This window comes from Gorilla gorilla, chromosome 3, assembly GCF_029281585.2.
Source record: "Gorilla gorilla gorilla isolate KB3781 chromosome 3, NHGRI_mGorGor1-v2.1_pri, whole genome shotgun sequence".
NCBI lineage: Eukaryota > Metazoa > Chordata > Mammalia > Primates > Hominidae > Gorilla > Gorilla gorilla.
Window position 1 is genome coordinate 115,283,885 of NC_073227.2, and position 27,253 is coordinate 115,311,137.

The 27,253-nt window shown below is 37.5% G+C and overlaps 1 protein-coding gene across 3 annotated transcripts in view; it reads left to right on the forward strand.

Annotated features, from left to right (window-relative positions):
* Positions 1–27,253, forward strand: part of BMPR1B (bone morphogenetic protein receptor type 1B) — a 398,018-nt gene that overhangs the window by 215,014 nt on the left and 155,751 nt on the right. For 2 of the 3 annotated variants that reach the window (XM_055385715.2, XM_019025349.4), the window contains exon 3: positions 23,225–23,319. The gene's annotated coding sequence lies outside the window, so the exon portion shown is untranslated. Of the gene's footprint in view, positions 1–23,224; positions 23,320–23,455; positions 23,570–27,253 lie in introns of those variants that run through there. The other variant, XM_055385716.2, reaches the window with a different exon arrangement.

Genomic DNA, 27,253 nt, shown 5'->3' on the forward strand with positions numbered 1-27,253 from the left:
TATTCAGTTTCTCCATTCATAAAATAGAGATAATGCTGGCCCTAAATTATTTAAATATTAGAATTATTATGGTAATGAAGCAGGGTATTTTCTTGACACCTTCAAGGGACTCAGGACAGGGGTGCCTCATTTATTCAGCCTACCCCTGTCTACCCCTTGTGGGAGGGAGTGTGTGAGCAAACGAGTGCTGGAACCAGAGCGAGTGCTTTTGGGTGCTGGCAGGAACAAACTCCATTTACTTGGCTCACCATGCTCAGCCCCTTGTGGGAGGGAGCAGGTAGGCAAGCAAATAATGGGATCCAGTCAGCTGCTTTTGGGCACCAGCAATAGCAAACTCCATGTGGGTCTTGTGGCAGCATCTAGGTGGGGGTGCCTATGACCCCCTGAAACCCCAGAGGGTGTGTTTCAGTGCTCTTTCAGCTCTGCCATCTGTGGATGGCTCAAATCTTAACAGCTCAGTGGGCCCTTCACCCTTTTGCATGAGGTGGCTGCCCTCTGCCAGCAAGGGCAAAGGACCAGTGTGACAGCCTTTTGTATCCACACTCATGGCTCCTGAGCTCTGGTCTGGTGTCCAGGAAAAATGAAGTCACATGAATGAATTAAAGGATGGTAACTGTGGGGAATTCTATTGTCAATGAAAGTGGCTGTCAGTGGGAAGAGAAGCTGAAAAGGGCACAGGGCGGATAGTCATCTTCCCATGAAGTCTGACCATCTCCTGCCAGATTTTTCTCCGAAGTTACACTGTCAAGCTGTCCCTCTGAAGTCAAGCTGCTTCTCTTTGATGTCCTACCATAGTCCCATCTACTGGCTGAGTCTGGAGTTTTTATAAACACAGGATAGGGCAGGGCGGGGCCGTGGGTTGTTTAGGAAAAGGCAACATTTGAGCAGGTAAACAGGGATAGAAGTTCTCACTTTGGGCCGCAGTTTCAGGCTTTGTGACTGAGGGTGGGGTTTCGCTGCCCTTTCTGCCTAGAATTTCTCTGCCTCCGTCCCTATCAGTAACAGCATTTTCATAGAACCCAGTTGATAGCAGGTACTAAATCACTATCAGTATCATGATGGTAAATGGTAGTGATTACTCTTTGATTATGCAGAATTCATCTACTGAATTCAGAATTCAGTCTTGAAATTTATGGTCCTTGCTTTGGATAAATTTTTACAAAATAGATTACTAAGAAAAAAGTGGTTATGATGTCGACATTTTAAAGACTCCAGTCATATATCCAGATTGCTTTCCAGAATGTTTATGTCAATTCATGCTTCCAACAGCAGTGTAAGAATGTGCTTTTTGCTGCATACTCTTGAGCACTGAATATTATTAAAAATTATACTGATTTACTTAACAGAAACTCTTGTTTTAATTTTCATTTATTTGATCACCAGTGAAGTTAGTGATTATTTTTATGGCTGTGGTTGTCTTCTGTGTATTGTATGATCTTGTCCATTATTTAATATTTTTCTTTCTAATTTATATGTGCTCTTTGTATTTTAAGGCCATTAACACTTTCTTCTATTTCTAAAAATATATTATTTTTAGCTTGGTATTTAATTTGACTTATAACATTTTTAATCATTCATTTTTTATAGAAGAGTCATTTCAAATATCATTTTTTTCATGCTGAATCTTGTCAGCTGCCTTTACTGACTCCCTGCAGCCCTTGTCAGACTAGCTTTCAGGACTCCTCATGTATCCCTCATTGCCTTCCCAACTCTGTCCTGAAATCACTGATGCAGGCTGACTTACCTGTTGTTTACCTTTTGTAGACTCCTTTTATGTTCTTAACATGATCTCCTTGCTGTATTTCTTACCTTTTCCTTTGCTTCACATCTCTGTGAAGCCTGAGTAAAGCTGTAATACCTGATTAAGGCACAGTTTAGCGCTTAATTGTTTTATTTTATAATTCTTTTTTTTCGCTAATTAGATTAGTCTTCCCAGCTGCATTGAAACTTGCTTCAGAGCAGCGTTTATAGTTTGTACCTTTGTATGTCCCCAAATCTCCTAGCACAGGCAGGGAACATAATAAGCATTTAGTGAGTTAATTTTTGTAACTGCAGATAATTGCCTGATTCCCACCACTCTCCCAAACACACAAATAGACACACATTTATTTTTACCTAGCAGCAGAGAAGTTAAGAGAAATGAACCGTAAAGGGTTTGGAACAAATATTTTGGAGTTTATTGCATTCTGTTTTCTCAGTTGTGCTCTGAGTCAGACAGATTACACATAGCCCAAGATATAGCCAGGAGACCACTTCACTAACTGTAAAGAGCCAACAGACTTCACAAGGACAAAACTTCCAGTTTGTTATTTAAGGTGCCACAAAAGGTATTGGGCTACTTCAGGCTCCAAGGTCTCCTCAGGATGTGGGCTTTGGTGGTGGAGCAGGTGAGTAGGAGGGGCATGTGTCCTCAGCCAGAATATAGATAGGACCCAGAATATTGATTGGGTGTCAAGGAGGACAGAACCATTAACTCTGTCCAGGAAATTGCCTTGAGCGTTCTCAGAGATTGAGGTTTTTGTTTGGAGACTTGGATAATTTAGTGATCAAATCTGAACTGTTTTCATTTTAGTAAATAAAATCTTAATTTCCTTTTGTTTTTTTTTTTTTTTGAGATGGGGTCTCATCCCGTCACCCAGGCTGAAGTACAGTGGTGCAGTCACGATTCACTGCAGCCTCCCTTCCTGGGCTCAGATGATCCTCCCACCTCAGCCTCCCAAATAGCTGGGACTACAGGCATGCGCCACCATGCCTGGCTAAATTTTTTTTTTTGGTATTTTTTGTAGAGGTGGGATTTCACCATGTTGCCATTCACCATGTTGCCAAGGCTGGTTTTGGACTCCTGGGCTCAAGCAATCCACCCACCTCCCAAAGTGCTAGGATTACAGGCATGAGCCAATTTGTTTTTTAAAATATCATGGTATTAAAAAAAAAAAGATGATATTATAATACCTAACCTGTTTTGGTTTTATTTCATGATTTCTCCTAAAGATTTATAGACAATGTCATTGAAAGAAAATGTTTTACCTTTCTTTCTAAATTTTTTACCAGGTATCTATTGCTGTTTTCAGTTGTTTCTGTGACATTTCCCACATATAATCAAAATGAGGTTTAGTAATTGGTGCTTTTTGTTTCTATTAATTCTATCTGTGTAACAGGTCATTGAAATCCATAGTGGCTTAAAAACACAGTAACAATTTTATGATCTTTTCCAGTTTCTGGGGTCAGGAATTTGTGTAGGGTTTGGCTATTTGCTTCTGGGTTAGGGTATCTCCTGCATTTGCAGTCAGACAGTGACTAGAGTTGGAATAGCAAGTGGCTGAAGTAGCTGGGGCTAGTCAGACACTTCTCACTTTTCATATAACCTCAGGGTCTGGCCGTGTGGTCCCTTCACATGGGCTAATTTGGGCTTCCTCATAGCACGGCAGCCCCAAGGCAGTCAGACTGCTAATATATATGGCAGCTGAATATTTAAAGAGAGAATACTTTATTACAGTGAGCAAGGTGAGAGCTGCATTGACTTTTATGATCCAGTCTCTGAAATCAGATAGCTTCATTTATGCCATGGTCAGAAATTCAAGGTGAGGTAATATAGACTCCAAGGCTTGAGTGTCAGAGTTATATGTAAGAAACAACATGTGGAATGGGAAAAATCATTGGGGTCATCTTAGGAAAATATAATCTGCCACAGTCCATCCTCTAACCACAACCACTTATATAGCTCTCCTACATGCAAAATACACTCATTTCTGCCCTCAAACCCCCCAAGTCTTATTCCATTACTGCATTAGTTTCAAGTTCAGCGTTTTGTCTTCCAAATCAATTCCAGACGCAGATAAGGCTCCTTGGCTAAGGCTTCTTGAATATTGAAAGCCTTTGAATTAAGGTTCTTTGGAAAACCTTTGAACTAAAAAGATAAGTCATCTGCCTTTCACACACTAAACATTCAATGGTGGGGTAAGCATAGGAAAATTCTATAGTTCTTTCTGTTCAAAAGGGGGAAAATGAGAGGCTGTTATATTCCATACTGACTCTGAAACCCAGTTGGTCATGTTGCCATTTGCTGAATGAGTAATCAGTCCATCTCCTGGGAATTGTTCTCTGTGGTGCTTGGCTCCTCCTGTTTGTTCTCTGGTTTCCATCTTCTGATTCATCATTCTTTTTCCAAAAAACATGACCTGTATTTGTAGCTGATAATTTCCTCTGCCTTTTACTTGGGAATGGAAATTTGGGTGTCCAGAGGTCACTTTTAATTTTGTATTGTCTTTGTTTCCTTTCAGTTCCAGGTGTTACAGTTTTAAAATTTTGAGGGTGTCTTATGCATCAATTTATAATCTACCCCATTAGCAAAAGCCATGCCCTTACATTTTTGAAATAATCACTTCTTTACCAGAGATTCCCTGTGAGGCTGTGATGGGATAACACCCTGATGGTTCTGGTAGTTAGGTTGTTGAGCAGAAAAAGTCAGCTACATATGCCCTTAATATCTTTAGAAGGCTTTTATCTGTCTTAAAGGATGTATAAGGTGCCATAATATTGGTGTTAAAGGGTTTTGGTAGTCACACCCTTATTTTTATTTGTAAACCAAGTCTTTCTGACTATACCTGGTATTTTATTTTTCCCTTGAAGCTCTTTCTTATTTTGAGACTGTTTTGTTCTCTGGAGTGACAGGGAATGCAAAATAGTTTTATTTTCAAACCCAGCAAGATGCCTTTTTTTTTTTTTTAGTTCCTCTAAATTTTGCTGAATTTGAAGTTTCTTTGTAAACTCATCTAACTCTGTCCATGTGTTATAAGAAGCAAAAATGGCCAGGCGCAGTGGCTCACGCTTGTAATCCCAGCACTTTGGGAGGCTGAGGCGGGCAGATCATGAGGTCAGGAGTTTGAGACCAGCCTGGCCAACATAGTGAAACCTTGTCTCTACTAAAAATACAAAAATTAGCTGGGCATGGTGGCGCGTGCCTGCAGTCCCAGCTAGTCAGAAGGCTGAGGCAGGAGAATCGCCTGAACCCAGGAGGCGGAGGTTGTGGTGAGCGGAGATTGCACCACTGCATTCCAGCCTGGGCAACAGAAGAAAAACAAAAGAAGCAAAAGGAAGCCAGGTGCTCCTTTCAGTATTCTACTTGGAAATATTCTTAGCTAGGTAGTTGGAGTTTTATTAGGTATATTTTCTATTTTCAACATCACTATGGGCAATGGTATTGCTATTTTTTTTCTAGTACATAACAAGAATCTCTACCTTCCAATAACTTAATCCTCATTTCTCTGAAGCCCACACAGTCATATTTCTTGAGGCCCATTGGCTTTCACTAACAATCTCTTGCAGGCCCTTCTGTCTTCCATATGCTGTCCAGTTCCAAGGCCAATGCCACATGTTTTGAGTATTTTTTTTATTATAGCACTCACTTCTGCTATCAAATTATGTTCCAGTTATCTACTGCTTTTTAACAAATAACCATAAAACTTAGTAGATTAAAACAACAAAACAATTTTATCACCTTTTAAGGTTTCTGTGGGTCAGGATTTTTGGCAGGCATCAACTGGGCGATTCTAGTTTAGGGTCTCTCATGCATTTGCAGTCAGATGGTGTCTGCATTTGGAACAGTGACAGGCTGAATCAGCTAGGTGCTGTCCAGGCATCTCTTTATTCGTGTAGTTTCAAGGTCTCTCTAGTTTTTCCACATTGGATGGTTTGGCCTTTCTGCCAGCATAGTGTACTCTGGATAAGCAGACTGCTAAAGTGGTAGTGAAAGACTTCAAAAACACATTCTGGTGAGTAAGGTGGCGTTGAATGAAATTTTATGACCTGCCTTTCACACACCAAACATTTCTTGGTGGTACGAGCATGGGAAATCATATAATATCACATTTGTCATAGACATAAGCTTATCAGGATCTAAGTAGAAAGAACTTAGAACCCACCTCTCAATGTGAGGAGTCTCAAAGACAACAGAAGAATAACATTTCGAATGGGAGAGATTGTAGTGGCCATCTGTATTGGTCTGTTCTCATGCTGCTAATAAAGACATACCTGAGACTGGGTAATTTATAAAGAAAAAGAGGTTTAATGAACTCACAGTTCCACATGGCTGGGGAGGCCTCACAATCATGGCAGAAGGGGAAGGAGGAGCAAAGGCACATCTTACATGGTGGCAGAGCAAGACACTATCACACATACATACACACACACACACACACACACACACGAAAGGTAAGAGTAGAAGTTGTCATCATTTTAGCTCATATGCAGTGAATTCCATGACCAATAGATTGTGCAGAAAATCTGTCTACTTCTTTGTCTTACTCACTATCATGAGAACAACACAGGAAAACCCACCCCTATGATTCAGTTACCTCCCACGGGGTCCCTCCATGACACGTGGGGATTATGAGAGCTACAGTTCAAGATGAGATTTGGTTTGGGAAACAGCCAAACCATATCACCATCTTTGCAAAAATAAAAAAATTAAAAAGAAATCATCCATACTTCTTTGTATCCAATCTTTACAGGTCAACTCCAAAGTTAATAGACTGTAGGTATAGATGTTGACAGAGAATCTTTTATGTTAAAAAAAAAACTTACACATATTTTTGTTTTCATCCTCAAATTTTACTATATAAACATCTAGTGAACTTCTGTAGTATTTAGTGAATCAAATTTGAAGTTCTCTGGCAAAGCCAAAATTATGACTGTGGGTGGTGCATGTTTTAAGTTATATCAAGTTCTCAGACATGCAGAATTTTTAAGTGGCAATAGTTTTAACTGGCCAGGTATAGAAACCTTGTGTTTTTGTAAGAAAAGAGGAAAAATATCCCTTTAAAGTGAAGAAAAATTACATCTCTTTCTGAAATCTAGCTTTGCATAAGTATTGACAGATTGTCCCAGTGATTCTCAAAATTCATCTTTTCAAATATCAAGAACCATATGGTTAAACTTCATAAAAATGAATAGTGAAAACTTCATTTAAGGCGACGAATGTGCAGCTGCCAGCATCTCCTTTCTTCTTGGCCACACCAGCTTGGCTAATCTTCTGTCACTACATATGTGGGCCACGTGTGCTTTGGAAAATGTTGGACTGTTTCGGATGTTTAGTCTGCATAGGCTGGATCCTGCTCACTGCATCTTATTACTCCGGTTTCCCCTTTGCTTTCAGCAGCAACACTATCCAGCTAGTTTTTGTGGGGGTACCAGGTATGCAGCAACTTGTGAAAACCAAGGAGCAGAAAACTGCTACCTGCATGAAACACAAATGTATCTTCACAGGGCTGTCAGGAGACCATCTTCCCTGTAGCTCTCTTAAAAGGATTAAAGGTGATATAAAATGAATGGAAAATACCAGAATAAGTCATCACAGTTCACTGCAATTATTACTGTACCTAAGAAAGCACACCACTTTTTGGCTGTTGAACTGGCCACTGATAAGATTTATTCATCACAAAATTGAAGGCAGTGTTTCTTTGTGAATTAACTATAGTTTGAATGATTTTCTAAAATATAGGCAAAGCATGGTTATAGTAGAATAAGTTAAGTTCCAAATAGGATTACTTATTTCATGTTGTAGCCCTAATTTTGCCTCAACCACTCACCCTCTGGTAAATTCCTCTGTAATATACAACAGGTCCTCAAGTAATGTCGTGTTCAGCATTGTTTTCTTCAGTAACATTGATGAGAAAAAAAATTGATTCCCAGCCAAGGCCCCTCTTTGTATGGAGTCTGGCTTTCTCCCCATGTCCGTGTGGGTTTCCTTTAGGTACTTCAATTTTCTCCCACATCCTAAAGATGTGTGCATTAGGTGAATTGGCTTATCTGCATTGTCCCAGTCAGAATGAGTGTGGGTGTGTGCGTGCATTCTGTGAGGTAATGGTGTCCTGTCCAGAGTTATTTCCCGCCTTGCACCCTGAGCTGCTGAGATAGGTTCTGGCCACCCAAAACCCTGAATTGGAATAGGTGGGTTGGAAAAATTAGTGAATGAATGAATACAAATCATTGTCAAATCAAAGTTTGTAACAATATAGTCTACTAGACAAGGGAAGACAGGTACTTAAAACAAGTTGAGAATACTTGGGTATTAGCCGGGCGTGGTGGTGCGGTCCTGTAATCCCAGCCACTCAGGAGGCTGAGGCAGGAAAATCGCTTGAACCCAGGAGGCAGAGGTTGCAGTGAGCTGAGATTGCATTACTACCCTCCAGCCTAGGTGGCAGAGGAAGACTCCATCACACACACACACACACATGCACGCGCACACACACACACACACAAAGAGTAGAAGTTGTCATTTTAACTCATACACAGTGAATTCCATGACCAATAGATTGTGCAGAAAATTTGTCTACTACCTTGAAATTCCCTTAGATAAAAAATTGGTAGTGTAATACTTATATATGCAGTTAGGTAAAATATTGCTTTGGGTAGGTAAATAATGGAATTTCATAAATTTATCCTTTCTTTTTTTTTTTTGAGATGAGGGTTTGCTCTTTTGCCCAGTTTGGAGTGCAGTGGCGCAATCACAGCTCACTGCAGCCTTGAACTCCTGGGCTCAAGCAATCATCCTTCCACCTCAGCCTCCCAAAGCACTGGGATTACAGGCATGAGCCACCATGCCCAGCAAATTTATCTTCTATTGAATGGTTGAATTTTTAATTAAATTTCTTCAAGTAGTTAGCATATTTTAATATTCTAATAGAAACACGAGGAGAAGCTCTACCAGTGGAACTCTTAGGACTCTCGCACCACATGATAGTTAAATCAGTTTTTAACTGATTAGCTTGCCTTTCTGAAATGTGACCAGTACTTCATTGCTTTTTATTTTCTTACAATTTAATTTAGCCTGCTTAGTTTATGGATGATTTCAGCTGTTAAAAAATAAGAACCTAAATTGACACTAAGACTTGGAAAATGTAACCTATGATTAGGGGACTTTATTTTCCACTAAATACACTCCAAGGAAAGATATCCTATGTGTTTAATTGAACAATAGAAATGGCAACTGTGCCTGATAAATGTATCTAAATGTTTAAAATCATCATGTAAACCCATGATGATTCTTAGGTTCCAATAGTTTTAGTAAATCAGCTTCACTTTTCAGATTATTTCCCAGTTGAATTATACAGCTGTAGCTGGTGAACTCTTATCAGAATTACATGCTTCAAAATGATATGCCCTTTCAGCAGATGGGCTCAAGAACACAGAGAACACACACTAGTGGAATCCTGGTGGTCAGTCTTAGGAGGAATCAGAAAGAATAATGTAAGCAAAATGTAGATACTGTGTTACATTTTGAGTATCTTTTCCTCCTAACAGATTCAAAGTTACTCACAAATTATAAGCAAATGTATTCCAGAATGCACAGGGAGAATACATAAAAAACAATGAATCTGAGATGGATTTAATTGTGTTGGGTATTTCTAGAAGAACTCATTTTCACCTAAATTATTTGAATTCTTAGAGGCAAGCATTTCAAGAATTGCTTTCATTTTTGTTATTCTTAAAGAGAATTTACTTTAGAAAGAAATGTATCCAAAGGTGTATTGCCTTTTTTAAAAAAAACAAAACAAACCAAATATTCAGATAGGAATTAAACAATCAGATGCATGATGGAAGTTTCAGATGAAATCTTTATCTTCCAAAGGCTGCTTATATAATTAGACTAAAATTTAAATTTCTTACTGTGGCCTAAATTAGTCCTTCTCAACCTTGGCTGCATTATCAGAATTACATGGAGAACTTTAAAGAATACTGGCGTCTGCCTTTTACTCCAGCAATTCTGATTTCATTGGTTTGGGATATGTCCTGGGTATCTGGATTTTTAAAAACGTCCTCGTTGATATTAATGTGCAGCACGATTTAAGAACCACTGGCCAAAAACAACCATGCCTTTTGGCCACCATCTCCTTATTTGACATCATCATGTGTCCTCTTTACCATTAAAAAAAATTTGTCAGCCAGATGTGGTGGCTCACGCCTGTAATCCCAGCACTTTGGGAGGCTGAGGCGGGCGGATCAGGAGATCAAGACCATCCTGGCTAACACGGTGAAACCCCGTCTCTACTAAAAAATGCAAAAAATTAGCCGGGTGTGGTGGTGGGCGCCTGTAGTCCCAGCTACTCGGGAAGCTGAGGCAGGAGAATGGCATGAACCCGGGAGGCGGAGATTGTCGTGAGAGGAGATCGTGCCACTGCACTCCAGCCTGGGCGACAGAGCCAGACTCCATCTCAAAAAAGAAGAAAAAAAAAAAAAACGAAAAAAAAATTGTCACCTGAATACTAAAGATTGTTCTTAACCAAGGAACTTTCCATTAGCAGTTTCTTCTGCTTGGAATGCTCTTCCTACAGGTCTTTACGTGGCTGGCTCTTTCTCACCATTCAGGTGTCAGCTCCAAGGGCTCTGCTTTAAGCAGACATTTCTGAATTTCCCTGTCTAAAGCTTTGTTTTCCCAAATATTATCACATTATTCTGTTTAAATTTTATTATTGCTTTTTTTCTATTTGTTATTATCACATTCGTTAGTGTTTGTTTTCCCACTAGTATGTGAAGTCCATGAGAGAAGATACCTGACACGCTGCTTCATCATATATATCCAACGCTTAAAACTAAGCCTACCACACAGCAGTTGCTCAATAAATGTTTTTTAAACAAATGAATAAAAATGCTAATTGAAAATGATTTTGGTAATATTCATAATTACATCTTATTTTTGCCAAAAAGTTACATGAAATCACATTTAAAAAATTTGAGTAGGGACCTAGAATGAAATGAATGTCAACAGGCAGAGAGGAAGTACACTTAGAAAATGTGATAGTCTCAATATGGAAAATTTAAGGGCAGTGATATTAAGCCTGTTACCACCACTTGAGGCCCTAACTCCAAAGCCATATTTTGGTCTTACCACAGTGTCCCATATTAGAAATCGTCATATACTTTCTGGTTAACGTCTCCTATTTGAAGAACCCAAGTATCACCTCCCCCTCCACAAAGCCTTCTCTGAGCTCAGTCTCCAGGAAGTTTTATTTTCTATGTTGCATGTTTATCTCATGGCCTTTGCCGTATTATAATTGTAGCGATGTAGCCACCAGTCTGTCTCCCTCACTAGCTTTTAGCCTCACTGGGAACAGGGATTGTGTCTAGAGTGCCAGGCCCATAATAGGTACTAAGCAAGTGTTTATTGAATGAAAGCATAAGATAAATAAGAAATGTTCCATGAGAAGGATTAGAACTGCTAATTAAAATTATCAATGGATTTGTCAGGAATGTAAGTGAGTTGAAGTAATTTTTAATAGAATAAAGCAATAAAAAACGATGTACTAAGCCAATTGGAGGGGGAGGGCATGATGTTATGCACACTTAGGAAATTAAGAAAACATTGTTGGTGCCAATAAGTCTGTGCACTGACTTCCAACTGATATGTGGCTTGTCATCTGAATAAGGTTTTCATCACTCACTTGGGACTTTTTATACATTATTTACTCTTTTTGATAAACTTCTCAATAGCTGCTATTCAGATAGATGCATTTTCCAGTAACACCTGATATGCATTTTAAAATGTAGCTTTTAAATGATATTGATTGCCAGTAAACTCAATGAAAACTTTCATCAGTGTACTTTGAACTTCATTATTCTACCCAAAAGAAATTGTAGCAGTCCTTGGGCAAATAAATATTTAAAAATCCCTATGTAGAGGCCCTATTAGCTCCATGTGTACTTTTGTCATAATTTTAGCACTTAAATGCTACTTAGGATTGCCCCTTCAGATTGTATCCTTCTTCAAAATCTCTACAGTACTACTATGCATAATTTTACCTAATAGCTAGATGACTAGGTTTTTCAAAAGGACAGTCATACAGTTGAAATGGACATATTTTTATCGTGTTTTTAAAAATTACACAGGTAATTAAACAGAGAAAGAAAAATTGGTGTTCAGGACAGAAATTCTGTTCAGGTTCCCAAAGTCCTTGTGAAATACACCACAGTATTGTCATAGCTTTGCTGCTGTAAGCCTGGAAACTGGTGTGCGCTTTTCCCTTCTGCTTTTAGGAGGAAACGCTACCAGTGTCACATTTCTAAGAAGGAGACAGCAAGCAATGAAAGCAGACTCTTGATACCAGAGTTACAGCATCCAAAGTAGTTTTCCTTCTTTTAATTTGAATCTGCATTCTCACACATTTGGATATAGTTCTGTTCTGGCTTAAATGTTACTGTATAGAAATAAAGGTTTACAGAAGGTCATTCTGTGAACAGAGGTATGGAAAGTCTACACGTGGCACTTCCTGTGAACAGATGGCATGGTACGTTAAGAGAGCATAAGGTGGGATTTGTGTTATGGGCAAAGGGGAAAATGAATCTGAAAGGACAGGGCAAGGTCAAGGTGATGGAAAGGCCTTTATTCTATGCTGAGAAGTTTGAACCCTCTGTTGCCAGAGGAGGTCTTGATTAAAAAAATGAGCCTACTAGCAATATAGAAGATTGATGGAGGAGAAAGGAAAGTGGTGCCAGGGAGACTAGATTGTGATCATTTCAGTATTTAAAGTTAGATAAAAGCTAAGTCTGAATTTCAGTAGGAACAGAGGAAAGAAAAGGAGACAAGCTCCAGAGATACAAAATATACTCAAGAATCTTGACTAGATAGTAACTAATTGGAAATAGGGGAGAGCAGAAGTGAGACACTGAAATTTTTAGCGTGGTTGACTAAGTAATGATACTGCCATTAACCAACACCAGAGAAACCAAAATAAGAGGTGTGTGTGTGTGTGTGTGTGTGTGTGTGTGTGTGTGTGTGTGTGTTGGCCATTGTCAACAAAAATATATATGCCCTAAATTGGAAGACTTCGTTCTGTTCCATGGTAATTATTGTGTTTTCCTATAGGAAAATAATTTTGCTGAGATTTGTTCCTGTGGTGTTACTGAAAGATATAGTAGTAGGGGCCCAAGATTTAAGGTGAGATGACCTGAATTCAGTTTCTATCTATATTTCTTTTGAACATTCACACATTGGGCTATTCCCTTACCTGCTTTGAAGTTCACTTTCCTCATATGAAAAGTAGGGATACTTTCTTATTGCCTATCCCGATGAACAAATGAAAGAGCACTTATAAAAATATAAAGTGCCACATAAATGTGAGTCGTTAGATTTCTACAGACTGTTAGGAGTTGGACCGTAAGAGAGGTTTTACCCAAGCACCATGGATCCCTTAGTCCTTGGACATGTTTTTGAGGTTCCTGGACTGTATTCTTTCATTTTCTCTACTGGTGTTAAGTTATCAATTATAAGGGGGCAGTTTGTATATATTTTTCCAAACATAAGTATTTATATAAAACAATTATTTTGATTCATTGGTTTATACCAGTTACCTTTAAAACACAACAAAAACATAAGTAGTTTAATTACTATATTGACATGCTATTTGTTAACATTTCGTCTCTTTATTGGGTCATGAAAAAAGTTTAAGGATTTTCTTTATTCTTACGTTTTCTACTTTTACTATATTTCCTCAGCTCAATTGCACCTCTGTTCTTGCTCAATCTAGGACTCATACCAGATTGAAGTAAATTAGAGGATGGAAAACAAAACAAAACAAAACTCAGAGTACATTCCTGTCAGTTTTCACCCACTTTAAAGTAATCTCATGAACGTAAAGTTTTCAACAACCAAAAGAATTGCTTCCATCCATCTTAAAGTCTAATTTAATCAGGTCTTGACAATGTATTTTACGTGACAATATTCAGATCTACCAAAGTATAGAAGTGAGATTTTTCATTTTTAGTCCTTTTTTTTTCATTACTCTTTAGTTATTTTTGACACCACGTTTCAAGAAAATTTCAGGCCTTGTCAGTCAGAATGGCAAGTAGAAACAACCACATTTTATATGTGAACCAAACAAGATTAATGGATGTTTCATTCATTTTTTACAAAGATTAGTTTGTTTTATTTCTTACTATTTCCTCTTTTTAAAAAATATATTTTGATTAAAAATATAAAATGGTCCGGGTGCAGTGGCTCACACCTGTAACCCCAGCACTTTGGGAGGCCGAGGTGGGTGGATCATGAGGTCAGGGGATCAAGACCATCCTGGCTAACATGGTGAAACCCCGTCTCTACTAAAAATGCAAAAAATTAGCCGGGCGTGGTGGCGGGTGCCTGTAGTCCCAGCTACTCGGGAGGCTGAGGCAGGAGAATGGCGTCAACCCAGGAGGCGGAGCTTGCAGTGAGCCGAGATCGCGCCACTGCACTCCAGCCTGGGCGACAGAGCCAGACTCTGTCTCAAAAAAATATATATATATAATATTTATATTATATATGTATTATATATACTATATGTGTATATATAATATGTATATATGTGTATATATAATATAATATATAATGTATATATACATATACATATATGTAATATACTATATATAATATATCATTATATATAATATATGTAATATAATATATAATATAATACATAATATATAATATAATATATACATATATAAAATGAATAATGATATTCCTGAGCTTTGCAATTTAAATCTTCCATATGAAAGTGTATTTATCATGGAGCTGTAAAATAGACCAGTGTTTTTGTTTTTTTAATGAATTTTCAGACTTAATCCACATTCCTGTTTTCACTGCCTAAATTTAATCTTTCAGTGATATTTTCTGAGCTACTGCCATATAATTAATGAACAGTGAAAGTCAGTTTAAACTTGGTAGACAAATATTCTCCTCTCCCATTGAGACCATTGAGTTGGTTTTTGCTGAGTCCCTCCTTCCTGGGATTTTCCCCTTTCCATTCTAATGTATGACTTTAGCTTGTCTTAGGGAATCCACCAATCTTTGCTTCTTTCCTTTTAGCTGACATAAATCTCTCTGGCATGGATGGTTTCAGGACCACTTTTTTGACCCCCCCTCGAAAGATGCTTCTTATTCTTAAGATTCTGGTTGCACTGCCTAATCAAATATACGGCAGTTTTTTTTTTCTAGAAATAACTATTTCATAAAATTAATAGCATATTGTTAATTATGGGTATCTGTATGAATGAAAATATCCTTTAATGAGTCATTTCTAAAAAAGAAACATTGAGAATTCAGCTACACCTTTATAATGAAAGAAAACAGTTGTTTAAAATGTCAGATAATGATTTATCATCTGGATATTAGAATCATCCAGAGATTAATGGAATTAAATGTTCTTATCCACTCTCTTGTCACATAGACCTAATCTAATTTCCATTTGGAGTAATTGTAGAAATTTTTGATTTAGTGAGGATTAATTCCTTACCTGTAAGAAATCTCTACTTACAGGTATATGATGATTTTAAGAACTACAGCCTTTTTAAAAAGTAGAAAATGCTTGAAATTACATTGCGAATATTTATTATGTTAAATAACACTTTTGATATTGTCCTTCATGTCATATAAATACACATTTAGCTCTAGGAGAAAAAGAAATTGAAATACTGATAATACAGCTGGAAACCCAGCTATTATTATTAAACATGATGAGAAATCAGTGAAGTTTTAATTTTTAATATAGGTTCAATTAACAACAACTATAACAAAAATAACTTGATATTCTGGATGCTTTTCATTTTTCATTATTACCTTATTTTATTAAACATAGTTGTTTTATTATTGGTTATGGTTGTGTGTATTTTATGCACTATGAATTTAAGAACAATTTCTATTGATAAATGATAAAGTGCTTTAGTTTAGTTTGCCATTTGGTTTATGTGATGTCATATAAAAGTTTAAAAAGACGCATTCTTTGCTATGGTTTCCGGATTTAGTTTATTCCATGTTTACAACTTACATACAACATTATTTCAGTTGAAAAGAACAAATGACCTATTTATTAATTGAGCAGCCAATACTTCTCATACTAATAATGGGTATGTATTACAATAAAGTGGCAGCAGTAAGGTTGGTAGACTTATGTATGATTTTCCTGTGGGGTCCTGGGAGCCCAAATTATTTATTACTTGAGAACAAAGAATCTTAGAGTTAAAGGTAAGTGAGTCTGTATGTGATATGCCTAATGGTAGGTCCCTAAAGTATGAAAAAAGCCCCTTTTTTTTGGGAAAAAAAAAGGATAAAAACAGTTCGTAGTTTACTTCTAACGAGGCACATCCTAGAGTCAATTTTCTTTCTCCTCATTCATTTACACTGAGCGTCACCTGTTCCCTCAGGTGAAAAATGAGGACTAGCTTGGATTATTAATATTTTGCTTGTACCCATTTTCCCCTGAAGAATGTCTCATTACATAAATTTGTAGTATTCACAACTAAGTTTTTGTCAACAACATATTTTAAAATCATTCACGGCCGGGTGCGATGGCTCACGCCTATAATCCCAGCACTTTGGGAGGCCGAGGCTGGTGGATCACGAGGTGAAGAGATCGAGACCATCCTGGCCAACATGGTGAAACCCCATCTCTACTAAAAATACAAAAATTAGCTGGGCATGGTGGTGCGTGCCTATAGTACCAGCTCCTCGGGAGGCTGAGGCAAGAGACTCACTTGAATCCAGGCGGTGGAGGTTGCAGTGAGCTGAGATTGTGCTTCTGCACTCCAGCCTGGTGACAGAGCGAGATTTCGTCTAAAAAAAGAAACAAACAAAAAAAATCATTGACTACTTAGCTTCTTGCTTTCTTAACACCTAATTTCAAGGAAGCATTAAATTAAAGCATTAATGTAACAGGATTACAATTTCAGTTACCTAACATTGATCTGATAGAGTATTTTATTATTACCAAGCTAAAAGTACCAATATAGGTATTTATCATAATAATGAACAGAGGATTAGCACATTTTCTTTGCAATTGTATTTTTTTCCCAAAGCTGCTTCTCCTTACTAAAAGTTCTATTGAAATTGTATGGGAATTCAAATTCATCTTAAAAGCTGAAACAATATACTAATAAATAAAATATTTCTTATTCCTTAATCATTCATTTATTTATTAGTTTATTTATTCAGTTAACAAGTAAGTGGCTCTGTTTATGCCAGGTACAACTTTCTTGGGCCCTCAAAAACATATTTTAAGCTTTATTTGGTCATAGAGTTTTCTGAAATTATATTTACTAAAAGTCAAAAGTAAATAGCCAAATGGCTAATAAGCACATGAAAAGATGCTCAACATTATTTATCACTAGGAAAATGCAGATTAAAGTCACAGTGAAATTCTACTTTGGGAAACAGTTGGACAGTTCTTTACTATGTTAAACATAAAATTAGCATATTAGCAGTTTTACTACTTGGTATTTACTCAAGAGTAACGAAAATATAAGTTGAGGCCGGGCATGGTGGCTCACACCTATAATCCCAGCACTTTGGGAGGCCAAGGTGGGTGGATCACTAGGTCAGGAGTTTGAGACCAGCCTGGCCAATGTGGTGAAACCTCATCTCTACTAAAAATGTGAAAATTAGCCAGGCATAGTGGCAGGCGCCTGTATCCCAGCTACTTGGGAGGCTGAGGCAGGAGAATCGCTTGAACCTGGGAGGTGGAGGCTGCAGTGAGCCGAAATCATGCCACTGCACTCCAGCCTGGGCAACAGAGTGAGACTGTCCGTCCCAAAAAAGAAAAAGAAAATATAAGTTGAAGCAAAAACTTGTTTTATAGCAGCATTATTCATAATGGCCCAAAAGTGGAAACCAACCCAAATGTTCATTAGCTGATGAATGCATAAATAAAACCTGGCATACCCATACAATGAAATACTATTCAACAATAAAATGAATTATTGATTCCCAGTGATGCAGGTACTAACATTAAATCCATTTCTTTGATGAGGAAACTAAGGCACATATGTAACTTACAGTGTAACTGGAGAAAGAAGAAAACACAGGGCTGCTTGACTTCAGAGTACTCAACCTCTATGCTGGAATGAGGTTTTGTTGTTGTTGTTGTTGTTGTTTTTATACTTTAAGTTTTAGGGTACATGTGCACAACGTGCAGGTTAGTTACATATGTATACATGTGCCATGATGGTGTGCTGTACCCATCAACTCGTCATTTAACATTAGGTATTGTTTGTTGTTTTAAAGCATTACCCCATCCTTTTTCTTTTCTTCGTGGCCAAACTTTTTGAAAGAGTGACTTGATTCCTGTCTCACTTTCCTTGCTTACCTCCCACCTTCAGTGAAAACAGCTCAGCTGCCAGTGCTTTTTCTTTTGTAATAACTGCTTTTTTGAAATAGAATTTATATACCATAAAATTTGTCCTTTTAAATTGTGCATTTCAGTGGTTTTTAGTATCACAATACTTTCTGAATGTTGTATGTAGTGGCCTTTTTCAGTCTCTTTCATATTTAATCTTTCCATGCCATTCGACATTGTTGACCCCTCAGTCCCTGACTCTGTCCTCATTCAGCCCTTTTTCATTCTCCTTCTACTGACCTCATAATTGTTTTTCAGTCTTTATGCCCTTGTCTTCCTTGACCTACTTTGTAAATGTTGATTTTTGTTTACTTCTCATTATACATGCTACTTCTGAGAGATCTCATGACCTTGGGTGCCACCTTTATTGGCGTGTTGCTCATAAATGTTTATTTTAGTAATTTATCTAACAAATATTTATTGTGTATTCATTATGTAGAAGGCTCAGTTTAGGGACTTGAAGTCTATGCTATTATTGAACCTATATTCTATGGGGAAGACACAAGCAATAACAAATAACAAGGAAGTCTGCAATTTTAAATAGTATGAGAGTGGTAGGCTTTGCTGAGAAGGTGCACTTTGAACAGGGACTTGAACGTGAACAGTTAGCCATGCAGCTCTCTGCAAGAACATATAGCAAACAGAAGGATACCAAGGGTAAACTGGTCAGGGACATTTAAGGAATGGTAGGAGGACAAGTGGGTTGGAGCTGAGAAACTGAGGGGGTCCCTAGTCCATGCTGTCAGAGACAAGATGAAAGAATAAAGTGGGGCTAGGCTATATGGACCATTAAAAGGACTTTAGCTTTTACTCTGAGTAAAATGGGGAAGCAGTACAGGGCTTTGATTAGAAGATGAAAGTAATCTGAGTGAGGTTTTTAAGTGACTTCTGTTACTTCCGTGCTGAGAATAGACTATATGGTGACAAGGTTCGAACTAGGAAACCAAGAATACAAAACTACTTACTGAATTGATGCAGTCTTCATCTCTGCAGGATTCTAGACTAGTATATTTAAACGCCCATTGAACATACTTCAGTACAACGCAGATATCTAAAGTTCATCATGTCCCAAACTAAATCCATCTGCTCTTCCCAGCTCCATGTTCCAGAGTTGCCCCCTCCTCCCAAAACCTTGCCTTGGCAGAGACCCAGCCGCTCAGAGAAGAGCCCCGCTTGACTCTTCATGTATTCCTTGCCCATCAGTCAAATTGAGGATTAAAAAAACCCTTAAGTTCTCTTTAGCAAGGTGTATCAGTTGCTTTAATTTAACCCACTGCTTAATTTGTTAGTCCTATCTTTCTGCTACCCCTCAGTACTCAATATTAAAATTCAAGCAGTTCCTTGAGAGAAATGCAGGATACAGCAAATCCGTCCTGAGTTTGTGAGTGCACTGTTTAATCCACTACCTTGCCTGGGCATGGGCCTATACATCTTCAGTGACTGATATAAAGCCTTTATGTGGTACTGTAGTCCAGCCAGACGGATTTGGGCTGAATCTCAGTTCTAGAATTTATTAGACACATGACTTCAGACAAGCCACTTAGTAACACTAAGCCTCATTTTCTTTATTTAAAAAAAGGTAAAAACATAACCATCTGCCAGTGTTGTTTTTAGTGTTAGAGATAATATTTCCAAAGCCCCTTTTGGACAGTCCTTGATAAATAATACCTCTACTCCCTCTAGACCACATGCCTCAAGAAGACAGAGGAAGAGACTTTTCACATTAAGCCTCCCTCTTTGTGTTTTACAGTTCTGTGGGCTTTGTCAAATGCATAATATCATTCATCTGCAATTACAGCATCATACAGAGTAGTTTCACTGCCCTAAAAATCCCATGTTTCACTGTCATCTCCTTACAACCACCAATCTTTACACTGTCTATTGTGTTGCCTTTTCCAGAATGCCATATAGTTAGAATCATATAGTATGTAGTCTTTTTTTCCCCCCCCTAAAGAGATGGGATCTTGTTCTGCCATCCAGGCTGGAGTCCAGGGGCACAGTCATAGCTCACTGTAGCCTCGAATCCCTGAGCTCAAGGGATCCTCTCACCTCAGCTGGGACTACTGGTGTGTGCCACCACACCTGCCTAATTTAAGTTTTTTATTTTATTTTTTAAATTTTTTGTAGAGACAAGGTCTTGCTATGTTTCCCAGGCTGGTCTCGAACTTCTGGCCTCAAGAAATCCTTCTGCCTTGGCTTCCCAAAGTGCTGGGTTTACAGATGATGTGAGCCACTTGTGCCCAGCCCAGTATATAGCCTTTTCAGACTGGTTTCTTTCCCTTGGCAGTTGAATGGGTAATTTTAATGGAATCAGTGTCTAGATTCTCCACTTCTACATAAACTCTTTATTAATATTGATCTGGCTAAGAATAGTGCTTTATTCACAACATTCTTTCTCTTACCTTACAAGAGAAAAGCACACCCTTATCCATCCCAAATGTTATTACGGTGCATTATCCTGGAGTCATAGAAAATTTAACATTAAAAATTCAACTAATGCATTAAATTTGTATTGCAGTATGACAGGGTGGCCGGGTGCAGTGGCTCACGCCTGTAATCCCAGCACTTTGGGAGGCCGAGGTGAGCAGATTACCTAAAGTCAGGAGTTTGAGACCAGCCTGGCCAACATGGCAAAACACCCATCTCTACTAAAAATACAAAAATTAGTCAGGTATGGTGGCACACGCCTGTAGTCCTAGCTACTTGGGAGGCCTAGGTAGGAGAATTGCCTGAATCCAGGAGGTGGAGGTCGTAGTGAGCCAAGTTAGTGTCACTGCGCTCCAGCCTGGGCGACAGAGCAAGACTCCATCTCAAAAAAAAAAAGTATGACAGGGTGAACAACTGAGGACTTAATTATTAAAATATGTAAAAATTCTGTGAGGCAGCGAGATGGAAATAAAGGTCAAGAAAATAAATAGCAATGTAAATTTCAGCTGCCAAAATAAGTATCACTGTGTGTTACTTAAATAGATAGTGATTATATTAAATTATTGTAGATTTAGATGCTATTGAGTATATTTAAAATAGCTGATGTGTTTTGTTTTAAAATGTCAATATTTCCAATAGGGTAGAAATTAAATTCTTTGCAAGTACATATTTTACCACAGGTGAAAATTTGTATATGTCAATTTGGTAATGTGTAAATGGTTACATAATTTTTCGAAATTCTTTTAGGAGTCTGTGAATAAAGGCAGTTAAAACCTGGTAGCCTATCCTACTCTATAAAACCCAAGTTTGTCAACCTGGCTTATAAAATCCTTCATCACCTTATTCCTTCTAGTTGGTTTTGTTTTGCTTTTAACTACTTTCTGTCTTACACTCTAAGCTCCGGCAAGAAAGATCTATTTGAAGTTCTAAGTATGTGTTGTGCTCTTTCCTGCCTTTGTCTTGATTGTGTTATTCTTCCCTTCTTTGCCTCACTACCTTCTGCCCGTTCTTTAGGATCCAGAAGTCTGGAGTGAGGAATTACCTCTTGGCTCAGATGCTCATTTTCCCTTCTCCCACGGTTTCCTCCTCTAGTCTTTTTGCTACGTTGTTTTACAGTTAACTTCTATTTTGTTTTTCTGGAATTAGACCTGGAAGGTCTTTAAGAGTAGGAACTATGTTTTATCTTTGCCTGTTCAGCACCTATATACCTGTGTCGACAATAAGTTAATTCATTAGATGAATATTAATTTTTGCATTAAGCAAGGAAAGGTGGATTTCAAATAGTTTGAAAGTTAATTCTTATGTGTAACTTTATTTTTTTTTGGTCAGTTACACTGTAGAAAGTTATTTTTCTTCTATGCTGGTTATTTTTCTGGCTGTAATATTTGCATTTACTGGTAAGATTTTAGTAAGCTTTCATATGAAGATGAGCCTAAAGATGATTTTGAGAACCACCATTCTAACAGAAGGAACACATTACTGTAAGTAATCAGGCAAGGTTTCTAGTTTTGGCTCTGTCACAAAGTTGCCATGTGACCCTGGGCAAAGTAACCAGCCTGGGGGTTGATTTTCTTATCCGTAAGATGAGTAAGTGACCAGAGTCTCCCAAAAGTTTCCTTTACCTCTGATTTAATCAAGAGAAAATTTTAGTAAAGCAAACAAATGATTATCTTTGACAAGAAGTAAAAAATATGGGCTGATTTATTTTCTACTTATTTATACTGTGGACCTTATAGGTGGTATATGGAGATACTGTGTACCTTGTTTATGTCACCTGCAAACCATGGACTGTAGTGTCATGGCTTGGAATCTATCCTTAATCTAAAAATTAAATTTTTAGCTTGTTATAATTATAAATATAGAAGTTTATATTTAAACTGTAAATATGATGTTGAGTTATAATTTTAGGTTATATTTTAGCATCTTTCACTAAATATATGATGTATCTGATTGATATTATACTTTCCTATACATTTCTATCATTCTCTAAATGAACTTACGTTGACATATTTTTTGTGACCAATTACTTAGTCACTGCAGCCTTTCTCATTGAGAAGCAATATTAAAAAAAATTACAAAACTGCTTTTCTGTGTCATTTGGATTCATAATATGTCATAATTAAGTTTTATAAAGCTTGATTGACTGACATTTAGATATGACTTTTATAAAGGGTTTGAGATTGTGTTGTTTGGCCGAAACAAAGGCAGTATTTCCTTTCTTGTCTTTGACTCCACCTAGCCCCACTTTTCTCCACCTGCCTGAGGAAAGCTGTATTTCTTCAGACAAACTTAATAATTGCCCTTCTGTGCCTGATTTGGGCCTCAGGAAAGGCCCATAGCATCTGTAAAGCTGGCAGCAGAATGGTATTTCCAGGCAAGCACAGGGTTGCTGGGTAGTGAGCCAATCCACAGCTTTGTCTGAGCAGCTGAGAACTTTGCCGGAGTATTACCACGGTGTTCAGTAACACAGACCTGTGCCATGAGCAAGTAAAGCACTGAGCAAGTGTCAGGGTCAATATTTATAGACCACTACGTAGCTGCCTTGCATAGAGAGAAAACGGGAGAGTAACATGCACACAGAGGGCAAGGAAAGAAAGACTGCAGTGGAGGGAATGTTAATTTCCAGTTTTTTCTGAAAATGTATTCTTTCTAACTGTCAGGTTCAGACTTCTGCTGATTCATAACCATTTGGCTCTGAGCTATGACAAGAGAGGAAACAAAAAGTTAAACAAGCAAGCCTGCCATAAGTGAGAAGGTAAGTAATTAGCCAGTTCGGTCTCACTGTTACTCGTAAACTCTCTCCCTGTTGGCTGCACTGCATCAGTAAGCAAAGGGCTGTGTGGCATGTCAAAGCTAATGAGGAGGGCTGCCTGCTGAGTAAGAATGTTGTTGGTGGCAGAGCCGTTTTGTGTACTGCTGTCGAGAATGCCGGGTACATTCACAAGACGTTTCCTGCGTGTGGTAGGAACAGCTCTCAAGCACCAATTTCATATTGTGTCCTATCAGTAAGTTTCTGTCTCTTCATTCTGTCAAATTCGAGGTCTTCCAGTTGGTAAAGTCCTATTTACTTTTATGTCAGTATTAAAACATTAGTGTCAGTTAAGTTTATCGTAGTGAGTGGTCTAGACATGGATTATAAGGGAAACATTCAGATGAACGTATAAAGGTGCAGTAGTCAGTGTCAGAATGTGGAAGCTGGGAATTGGGGTAACATGGGATCTTTTTATAAAAGAAGCCAACCTCCATTTGCCAGTGCACTGAAGTGAAATAGTACCTTTGGGATTAGAGAGAACCTGGGGCGGTGAGAAGTGAGAACAGTCTTCCTAATCCACGGTGCCAAAGGCAAGCACTGAGGAGAAGTTCTCTGCTTGTCCAGGTCACTTGCTATTGGATTCTTAAAAACTGCGACTCCCTACTCAATCTCAAACTAAAATTAACATCTCCTCCTATGCATTAATAGTTCTTTTTTTCCTGTCATCACAGGTAGCACTTTAAATATGTTTCTGTGTATGTTCACGGTGCTGTAGCATGTTCATCTTCATTATGGTTTTTCATATTCCGGATTATCATTAAAAGCATTGGCACTGAAGGAGACAGAAAGAATTGTTTTCTATGTATTTTCTGGTTCTAGCTCGTGAAATATATATACTTGTATGTTTATATGTACTACACATGGACTAGAAAGTAAATTATGTTGTTTCACTAGAACTGTAGCCTTAACTAGAGGAGAGTTATCTACTGACATAATGAAAATTTCCTTGATTGCTTTTCAGAATGTAGAACTATCAGTATTAGCATGATATTTAGAACTGTTAAGTTACATTATAGATGGTGATTATAGGTCCAAAGGGTTTTCTGTACTACATATTTAAGTTAAAAACAAAAATGAGATTGATGCTGCTGTAGAGCTGAAACTGGACACCATTAGAGATATGAGGAAAAGCTAATACTCTGGCACAGATTTTGTGTTAGGGCTGAAATCAGCCCATTCTAAAATAGGATAAGCCAGATCTAAAACAACAGGTAGAATATGTTTAAATGTAAAGTAAGAATCTTAAAATGAGACCAATGGCTGTGCAGTATCACTTTTGTTGAATGCGTATATAACTTTTCAAATGATGCAAAATGTTTCAAAATTAATTTTATTACTTCAGAAATACCTTAAGGCTAATCTAATTGATATCTTAAACTGTATTTTAACATTCATTTAATGCTTGTTTTATCATCTGAATCTTTGTACTTCTTCCAATTCTGCCTACCATTTCTATTTTATTAGTGGGTTTGATTTAGATTTTTGACAATATCTTTATTTTTAAAATACAACCATGATTGATCTAGAATGGGCATTTCCCAGTTATAGAATCTAACTGGCTAAGTTCATCAATCAATTTTTATTTGCTTTTGCCTTTGAGTAATATCTCATGATCAAGATTGTAATTTCAGATTTTTATTCAGTATCTTTTATTTTTTGCTTTATGTTTTGCATAAATACTAGCATGATAATTGCTTTCTTACCCCTTTTTATTGGTTTTGTTTTTATTCCTTCTGGTGTCTTGTTTCTGAAGTACCTTGTTGAAATTTGGGCAGAAAACAAGGCAAGCAAATCAAGAACTACAATAAGAAGAAACTAAAGAAAGTTTTCCTTTCAATCAAGAAGAAATACAAAATTGTGACACTGGTTGATAATGTCTACATTAGGATGTATTTTGTTTGAAGACTGGTTGAGTGTTTTAAAACTTGAAATGCCTTGTCAGTATTATTTTTGGCTCTGTTGTCCATCCTGACATTGGTTATCATATTTATAAATAATATTTTATATGCAGGTATATTATACAAAATGAAAATGGCACCTTTTGTATTATGTGTTAAGTATCTATTGAAGCAATGTGAATGAATTTAGCTTGAAATATTAATATTAGCCTCCTCATGGATCTCACTGCCCTAGAGTCATATTTGTTCTACTAGTAGTCCATCTGCTACACTACTCCTTTTTTTTTTTTTTTTGAGATGGAATTTCAATCTTGTTGCCCAGGCTGGAGTGCAATGGCACGATCTCAGCTCACCGCAACCTCCGTCTCCTGGGTTCAAGCGATTCTCCTGCCTTAGCCTCCCGAGTAGCTGGGATTACAGACGTGCGCCACCATTCCCAGCTAATTTTGTATTTTTAGTAAATATAGGGTTTCTCCATGTTGGTCAGGCTGGTCTCAAACTCCTGACCTCAGGTGATCCGCCTGCCTCAGCCTCCCAAAGTGCTGGGATTACAGGTGTGAGCCACCACGCCCAGCCTGCTGCATTACTTTTAGAAGGGTCAGTCTTCCACCTGATGAACCCATTGCTTTTAATCTAAAACCCTCCCATCCCTGTCTTTCTACTGCTTACAGATAAAGACTGGGCTTTACTATGAGTCTCTTGTTCATATACCTTCTACTTTTGTTCTGTATTAATCTTCTGCTGTTTTCTTTGGGCTGCTGTCTGTATCTCTCTTGCCCATCCATGAGAATATTCCCCTTTCTCTCCATTTTATTTGCTGGCAGTATTCAACATCTTCTATTTCTCAAAACAATCCACATTGCATTGCTTTTTTCTTGTATCATTTATGCTGTTCTGTCTTGAAAACCCTTTTCCCAATCTTTGCCTTCTAGCCTGAGTGGAGAAAGTCCTGCTGGTCTAATCTCAGACTCTGTGACTTGGCCTCCTGTATAAATCTCTGTCCCAGTACTTTGCAAAGCTTGGTAATATAGTGTTTTATGTTTTTGTTTCTGCCTGAGACTGTAATCTATTTATGGCCAGATTTTTAAATTTAATTCTTTTATGCTTCCCCAAGACCTAGCATATAACAAGTGTCCCAGAATTTGAAGTAAACACAAACTTTATCATACTTATTTTAAACATAATTTTCTTTATACCCCTTTCACTTTAAAATATTTTACAATTTTGATTAATTAGATTGAAGGAAAGCCTCTCAAGTAGATGGTACATATTTTGGTGATAATAATTAAAAAACTATTTTGTTTCTTTTTCTAGGACCAATCACAGTGTTTTGCATGTGTGTGTGTGTGTGTGTGTGTATCCATGCAAATAGATATTTGCTGAACTCATAAGTTTATTTGAGTAACAAGAGTCAAAATGATATTGGTTAGCAAATAAAAATTCAGGATACATATTCCAAAAATGCTGTTTATGTAATTAATTTGGTGAAGTCTGTCAAAAAAACCAGCTAGTTGCTGTGGCCATGTTGACTGCTGTGGTAAATTAAGTGATGCCCTAGCAAACTAAAGACAGTGTCATGCCTTCCAAAAGGCCCAGAGAGAGCTTCAGGAGAGAATAGGTCCATCCTCATGTAGCCGGGAGAATTGCAGAATGAAATTGCTCCCAATATTACTAGTAAGCCTTCAAATTTCATTTACTGGGGCAGAGATAGTTCGGGTTTTAAGGAAATAATAGAAAATCATGGTCTGAAAATTCTCACACCTGAAAGGTGATATTCCATTTCAGGCAGAAGAAGAATTTGCTCCTCAAAATAGAAATGTTGAAAGAGAAGGAAGTTGACGTTTAAAAAAAGTAGTTGTAAATAGCAGCTGTTTCTTTTAGCTCTGATATTCAATAAAAATAAAATTTATTTTGCCTTTAATTGTATTTTATTTGCCCATCATACATAAAAGTACTTACATTATATATGAAATATTGTA